Consider the following 8,109-nt stretch of genomic DNA (forward strand, 5'->3'; position numbering starts at 1 on the left):
CAATACTAGCACACTGATACCAGCAACATCATATTAAAGATAAGGAGCAGAGCTTTTCCAGTGTTTCTCCTCCTCCAATTCCCCCCCCCCCCCTCACTGATGAGGTCCTGGCTTTGAGAGCTTTCTGGGTGCAGGCAGCCAGAGCCGGCACTCCCGGCAAGCTGCGGTCAGCAAACATTTGCAATCAGCAGCTGACTTCCTGCTGTCACCTGCCTGCACAGGCAGACAATGAAACGCTTTGCTTTTGTGCCCGGCGCCACACTTCGAGGGCAAAAGAAGGTCCCTCAAGCTGTGGGACCTTCTGAGCCTCCACATTGCCTACTGCTGTTGGATTTGATTAGTGCTCAAGTAAAAGAAGCCAAATTGTGTGATCGAGGAATGGGGGAAAGTGAGCTGGCTCAGCTATGCTTTAATGATATTAGTCATGAATTTTTACTCAATGTTCTCAAAGCTTGCTTTCCTTTTTTCCTCTTTTCTCTTTCATCTGCATGAAACACGGATGATATCAGTCCTGCTGAGATAGTCCTGAAAACTTTGCTTAGCTTTGATACTTCCACCTCTACCTCAGACTTCAAGGAAAGCCTGTGGAGTGTCAGCACCTGTTGAGCTAAAGGAACTCCTTTGCAATCCTCTGAACCAGTGTCAAAGCACTGTCAAATCCCCACACTTCAAGAAGAAACCTTCCTACTTCAGAAAGCAACATGCCTTTACTTCTGTGCACCAGCAAGTAAGGTGGCTGATTGCATGGCTCCAGTGCCCTCTAAAGCTTTCAAACTGCTGCTACCAGCAACCCAAACAGATGCCACCTCTTGTGGCATTTAAAAAGCCTTAGGGTATCAAGTGAGAGTTCTCCAAGTTTGTATTGTCAGACATGCCAGAGAGGAGTCAGCAAGAACCTTAAGATTAAATCCCATCACTTTAGGACTTGAATGACTTACAGTGCAGATGGAGTGGGTGAGGGAATGTGTATGAGGTAATTTATACACCTACTCAAGTTAAATTCCAGTGGCATCCATTCCCTCCCCTCAGAGAAGTGTCTCTGGTCTGGCTCTGTATGCAACAACGTGAGCATATCAGCTTCTCCATCAATGAGGTAGAAATTTACAATTCCCCTTTCCCTCAGTTAGACTCACGAAGATTAAAAAATGTGCTTTATTTAACCTTATGTATAAAACATGAACTGTACAAGACGTTTGGATGCTTATTCCCACTTTGCCACTAATCAGCTGAGCAACCTCAGTCATGTCTTCTTCTTTCTTCACAGGAGGAACTAATCCCCATCACACTGAGTCTTATGCAACAAACCCCTGCTGCAGCCTGTGATACTGCTGCACCCATTAAAGGAAAAATTGGACCTATCCCAGATGGCCAGAGGCTTGGCAAAGCAGTTGGTTTTGAACCATCCCACAGCCTATTTGATTCTACATTCTTCCTTAAGATCTTCTTGCAGATGAAGAAAAAAGTAAATTTCAGACCAAAAAAGCCTTTAAAAATTTCACAACATGTAATAAAAGGGTTTGCAACTGGTTTATTTGCTTAGTGATGAAACAACAGAGGATATAGCCACTGGAAGCCTTTCAGCTAGGATCTGCTTTTTGATATCAGAGGAGATATGATAGCTGTTCAGATCTAGTGGGAGTCCCTATGGACACTGTTTGAAGATCAAACATCTGTAATTTTCCCTCATACAGGACATCCTGTCAACCACTGCAGGGACATGGTCACACTAAAAAAAAGTGCCAGATTTTCTGTTTGTCTGCAAGCACCAGAGAGTTTCTGAATCTTTGGCTGACCACAGAAACCCGAGAACAGTAAACTTTAGATAAGACTGATGCCAGGCACAACCCATACTCACTGACATGTGAGGAGCAAGGGGTTACTTAAGTGAAATGTCCTGACCAGGCACACAAACACCCCCTAAGGCTGACATCACCCAACCAAGATAACAGCTCAGGGACAGACCTCATCAAAGGATGGCCTCAGTCTCCAGCACCTCAGATGACACTTCCGAGACTCTGACCCTCCACTCCATTATCTGTGAGGTCATCAGCTGAGAAATATTCCTGACTTGGCCAAAGGGATCCCACAGCAGACCTGCTCTTGCATTGGGAAGAGCCTTCAAATCAACTATTAAGATGCTCAGAGACCTGAAAAACAAAGCTTTCCTATGCCTCTAGAAGAGGGTACAAAGGTACTTAAAATAGCAACCATGTCCCTAGAACTAATTCATAAAATTCTAGACCTTGATGATATCCCAGCAATGAGCAGAAAAATATCACATGGGAGGTCAGGCTACCATGTCATCATCAGAAAAGAGACTTTCACAAGCCTTCATTACATGTAAGGCCATGGACAAGGGCACTGCTTTCCTCAACAGCAGGGGACTCTAAACTGTCAGAAACACAGGTTCTGGAGCCTCAGGGTTGCTTCAGGCTCCCAGTATCAGAGCCAAAATCTTCCCTTTACTACCCAGAACATACCTAATTACAGGAAAGGGACAGACACAATAGAGAAGTAAAAAAGATAAGTCTCTATTCAACAAAGTATGCTTTCCTCCCCAAGAGCAGACCATGCACTACTTTGCTCCCCATCCTCTACACAGTACCAGTTATAATAAGCGGTTTCCCTCTGCTTCCCCTTTTCTCTAGCAGCTGCTTTACCAGCCTTAAACAATGGTCTGAACCACAAGCAGAATTTCTGAGGCTGAATCTCTGAACCTGCACTACAGTTTTGCTGCAGCCCATCATTTCCCTAGCACATATCATCAACACCCTACATACTCACATCCCCCAAATAACCTTCCAGAAGTTCTTGTCCCAGTGGGCTCCTTTTATAGGAAAGTCCCACTGCTCAGTTGCCCTCTACTCCCCACAAATCTGCCCACCTGGAAGGGGGAGCAGGTACAACTTTCCTCAACAGAGAAGTTATGACCTTGTGCTAATTACACTACAAAATCTCCAAAATGCATAGGCTGAGACCCTAACTATGCCTGAAAGTAATTTATTCATACATTTGACTGAGCATAAGAGAATGATCTGCCATCTTAGCCTTTCATAGAGGTCACTCAGACCAAGGTTTATACATACAGGTGATTTTGGAAATCCTGCCAAAGATACTGTGAAGAACACGCTTTTCAGAGATCAGGGGCTCTGGGTTTTTTTCCTGGAAATCAGAGATTTAATGACCAGGGTTTTTTTAACTTAGATTATTTTGAGTTCTGCCCTTGGAAACTTGCTAGTAATTGCTAGTTCTTTGGGAATTCTAGCTTTTATTCTGTCAAGATAACCCAGCAAAGTGGGAGGGAGAGCAGCTCCAAATTAGCATTTAGCTGATGGTACAAACAACATATTTGAGGTCACCTTCTCCCTGTTATTATAGGGCTTAGCACATTTTGAATGTGTGTGCTTTTACTCAGCTCAGATGAAGACTCAACAGTATCTGCTGGTGGTCCAAACCAAAAGAGTCACTCAGTTTTCAATGAGAGGTACCATGTCTAAGACACTGGGGCTGAGGTCATAAGAGGACATGGCAGTGGACACTGCCATGTGTCCTTATTTGTTGGGTCATCGAGGGTAGAAATGTCAGAAGACTGAGTGATTTTACTGGAGGACCTACAGTCTTCCTTGTGACACATAGATCACTTGCTCCTTTGGTGTTTGGGTGGGCATGATGGGATACTGCTGAATTCTCCTTTACTACATCATTAATGTAGTTGATTTGGGAGAGAAGGTGGAGACACCCCCAGTTGTGTGGGAATACTGACAGAGTCCCGATATCCAGATCCTCCCTCTGAGAGGAGACTTTGCTACTGGGGTCAACTTAGCAAACAAGATGTCTTTTGATTAGTTAGTTGTTTTCTGGCAGTAGGGCCAGAAACGATTGCAAACTGCTCTGCCTTTGGCCAGACATTTGGTAGATTGCCACATTATATATTTATTAAAGGAATGAAGAAATCTGAACTGGATAAAAATAGCAAGGCTTGGATTAGAAAGTGGCTGGCAAATGACTAACAGAGGTTCACTGTTGCTCCAGGATGCCTAGCGTTGCCAGAAAGATCCTGCACAGTGTGGATGTGGGTCTGCCAAGCTGGGGCAGAGGAGACATAAGACACAAATCTGGGCTGAAGAAGCACAGTGAAAAACATCACCAGGTCAGACTGACAGATGTCTTGGTGAAGAGAGGTAGTATGCCAGTGAAATAGGCTCTCTTTGGTAGAGGCTGCACACAGATCTGCTCCTTGCAGCCCAGCAAAGCTGGAAGATGTACGCTTGGAGGTGAGGTGCACAGTGGTGTCTGCTCTTCTGCCGCACAAGATGGGAAGTTCACTCTCTTAGTGGCAGTCGAGCAGTATTAGTGGTCCTCACATTACTCCTGGTCAAAACCTCCTGTTTAAAATGCCCTTTTTGAGAATTTTTAGTCAAAAGGGAGTTTTCCTTAAGAACTGGTGCCTTCTACCTCCTGTGGTGTTTCCAGTGGGTGGTTAAAAATGGAAAAGAGACTGGATAGCTGGAGGGTCCAGTCTCCTCAAGTCTTTGGTTTTTGCTCCCTCTTCGGATGGGTCAAGAGTCTCCCCCTCTAATGGAGGTAATCAGTTGATTCTCTGGTGCCAGTGTGGTATTAGTCGAGCTCTTTAAAGAGTTGCCACCTGCAGAGCAACACTACAGTTGCTAAAAAATTGCCCTTTGGGATCCAAGACCTGGAATTGACTTCTTTTTCCTACACAGAAGAAAGCTTCTAGCAGGCTGTGGAGATGGCACACACATTGTGTCCAAGGTGCAGTGCTGCCACTTGGAGGACAGTCACCTCCATGCAGAACCCAGATGATCTTCAGTCATTCCAAACATATAGAATGGTTTTATGTACACACATTTTCCTCTGTCACTTCTTGTCACAGGTCTGTTCTGGAGTCAGTATGGCCAAAGGGTTGTTCGGGTAAACTATTTCATATATAGACTTTGATGCTTCTATTAAGATAATGGGTGAAGGCTGCCATCAAGATCAAGGGCTGCATTGTTCTGGGTGTTGTACAGTATCTCTACTACATTCTGTATCTGCACGCTAGGATACACCCACTGTCTCGAAAATCTTACAGTCTAAGTAGACACTTGAATGGGAAAGGAGACAGAGGCATGTGAAAGAGGAATAATTTATCCATGATCAAAGACTAAGCTGGAATTACAAGAGCCGATGTCCTGGGTGGGATCTGTTATCTCCTTTGAGCATAACCACCTACCAATGACCGACACAGTCTGTAAATGCTCATAATAAAAAGCATCCCAGAAACAAGCCACGCGTAATTTCTGAGGACATTCTGTTCTTTCTCTGGTTACAATCCATGGGCGGGTAAGGGCTGTTCCAGCAGCTGCATGCAAGGCTTCAGACGTAGCAACAGCAAGTGGACCGTGGCTGTAAGAATGACTCCTGTCATATGCAATCATCTACCAGCACACCCTGTGGTGCTAATGAAAAAATCATTTCACAAAGTGCACTGTGTGCATTATTAGATGAAGTAAGAGCTGAGGCAGCGTCGCCATCCCTCAGTCGGACGGGGAACTGCAGGGGCAATGGGTCGGAGGTTGGTGCCTGCAGTACCACAGTGCGTTACAGATTCCTCTTTGGTCACCTTGATGGCCTGAGGTCTGACTCATGTTGCCATACTTCTGACAAATGTGAAGAGGAAGGGTTGGACTCTGTCTCCAAACAGGTACTGCGATGTAATCGGACAACACAAAGTCTGGGAGTTAGCACATCTTTCACAGTGGTAACAGGTAAGGATAAAGCTGTCTGAAGTACATCATTCCAGAAAATACCACCCAATGATGGATAAATATGAACATTAGTTTCTTCTAATGTGGTGGTGGTTGGAGTTTTTGCCCCCTTCTCTCTTGGTGTGGCAACACCTGCTTTGTCCTCTAAACACAGGGCTCATTCCTACTTTGCACGTGTTAACGTAAAACCAGTGCAAACTTTGCTGCTGATTTTCATTCTGACACCAGATACAGGTCCTCATATAAACACCAATGTTTGGGAAGAGCTGACTTTATACAGGATCCTCTTTTGCTCCTGAGGTGGTGCCATCCCAGTGTATGAGGTCTCAGCACCCAGTTTCTGGCCAGAAACCACGATGTTCTTGCACTTTCTACTGTAGGGTACCCCCCTTCTCAGTTGTGATATATTGTATGGGTACCCTCAGCTCCCTCTTCCTCTCCCTAATAGCAGGCTGTTCTCTGGTCCGTTTTCAGCTCAGATGTACCACGTGAGATAACATTTTGCTGCTTGGATCTGGACAAGTCACTATCTGTGCCTTGCCTCAGTTACCAGCCTCTAGTCAACAGCTGACACATCACAAGTGTACTGAGAGTTTGCAGTAGACCATGCCCTGGGATGCTGCAGTGATGGAGGTGAGATAAGGAAGACTTTGTAAAACATTCACACAAAGCAAACTTGACTGCTGTCAGCTATGGCAAATGAATGTAACTGGCCAGAACCAAGTTTGTCACCATGCATTGACTCCCCTCAGCAGCACCTGACCAGCATGAAGCCATCTTTCCTACCTGTGAATCAGTGGTGGCACTCAGAAAAGGTTTATTATTTCTAGCCACAATTCTCTTTCCTTCACCCTCTGGATCTGATTTTTAGGACTCAAGGAAAATCTTGCTTGGTACACAGGTCATGCTCTTAGCCTGTAACCAAAATATCTGGTCCATTTAGACTGGAAGAGAAACATCTCCTTCAGAGAGTGTTGCGCTTCAATAAAGAACCTCTTTGTGGTGGACCTCAGCAGTGATGAAACCTTGTCCTGACTGGCAGAATGAAAGCCAAGGGGCTTGTCCCCAACAGGCCAACAAAAGTGATGCTTTATTATTTATGCTGGTTTCTTGGGACACTTATAAAAGAGGTCAGGGTTGGCCAACAACTGTATGCCTGCAATATTTTTCCAACAGTCGTCAGTAAAAGTGCTTCACCCTTAAGATTTCGACAGAAAGCTGGGTAGTGGCCCTGACAACAATGGCATTTACATGATAGATTTTGTGATGCCAGTTTATCCTGTCTTGGAGCTTTCTTCATCTTGGCCGTCATTCAGCCTCCAAGCTCATCATCACCACCATTTATTGGGACTATCTGACTATTCTGGCAAAAGAGATGGTCCCAGTCAGTGCACATGACACTGGGGAATGCTGGAGCTGGAGCCAGATCCTGCACCCTGGGTTTTATTGGGAAATTATTCAGCTTTCCTTACAGTTTGCTGGGGGCCACCACACCCCATGGGCTGATCTGATGCTCACCACTAAAATGCAGCCACTCCCGAAGTGAAGAGTAGCAACAAGTATTACACTGAAGGCCAAGAGAAGTTCTTGGCCAAGGACAGAGCAAAAAAGATCCAATATTTTAATGTACAAACACTGAACATCTGAGTTCTCTCAGGCAAGCAGCCAGGACCCACACTCAGCAAGTCTTGGTCAACACAGAGAGGTTCTACGTGCCTGCTCGGCCTCGCTACCTCCTGTAATTTCTGGCAAGCCTTTTGACAATTGGGTGTTCATTGGAAAGCCCAGTTGTTCAGAGCTCAAGACTGTCAGTTTGCCTTTTATGAGTGAGAACAGCATGTTCTCAGCCCTGCCATTTCCAGAGGAAACAAGCCCCAAGAGTACCTTAAAGGCTTGGACACAAATAGCTTGCGCTGTGTATTATTTTCAAGCCAGTCTAATGATTTTGCAGGTCTGACTCATTGCAGGTAAATGCAGAAAGTTAGTCATGATAGTCATCTGTAGGCAAAGAGGAAGGACCTCACTGGACTCATCCCAGAGCAGTTTTTATTGCTGTTGTAGGGCAAAGAGCTGAGACAGATTTGTGCGTCCCAGACCTTGGCGTTTGCCTGAGGACCTGTGAAAAAGTGTGGATACAGACTGTTCATACTGCTGATGGCTTTACATCCATCTTCCTGCTGAGAGTTGATGAGCATCTGATCCTTCCTGAGCTAAGGCCAGATATTGGTAGAAGACTCATCAGCTGCCATGGTGCTGGTCTGTGGGAAGTGTGCACACCAGTGGTGACTGCCCTGTGGCACTCTGCAGCAGAGAACTCACACCAGGGTGCTGCTGTCCTCCA

At 45.4% G+C, this 8,109-nt stretch overlaps 1 long non-coding RNA gene across 1 annotated transcript; it reads left to right on the forward strand.

Annotated features, from left to right (window-relative positions):
- The first annotated feature begins 2,129 nt into the window (after positions 1-2,129).
- LOC113986235 lies at positions 2,130-6,395 on the forward strand. Its single transcript, XR_003540112.2, has 3 exons — positions 2,130-2,191; positions 4,033-4,150; positions 6,243-6,395. It is a non-coding gene; the product is annotated as an uncharacterized LOC113986235 (long non-coding RNA).
- Positions 6,396-8,109: the final 1,714 nt, after the last annotated feature.

The sequence above is a fragment of the Pipra filicauda genome, unplaced genomic scaffold (genome assembly GCF_003945595.2).
Source record: "Pipra filicauda isolate LSUMZ 115617 unplaced genomic scaffold, ASM394559v2 scaffold96_size2947999_pilon, whole genome shotgun sequence".
Taxonomy (NCBI): domain Eukaryota; kingdom Metazoa; phylum Chordata; class Aves; order Passeriformes; family Pipridae; genus Pipra; species Pipra filicauda.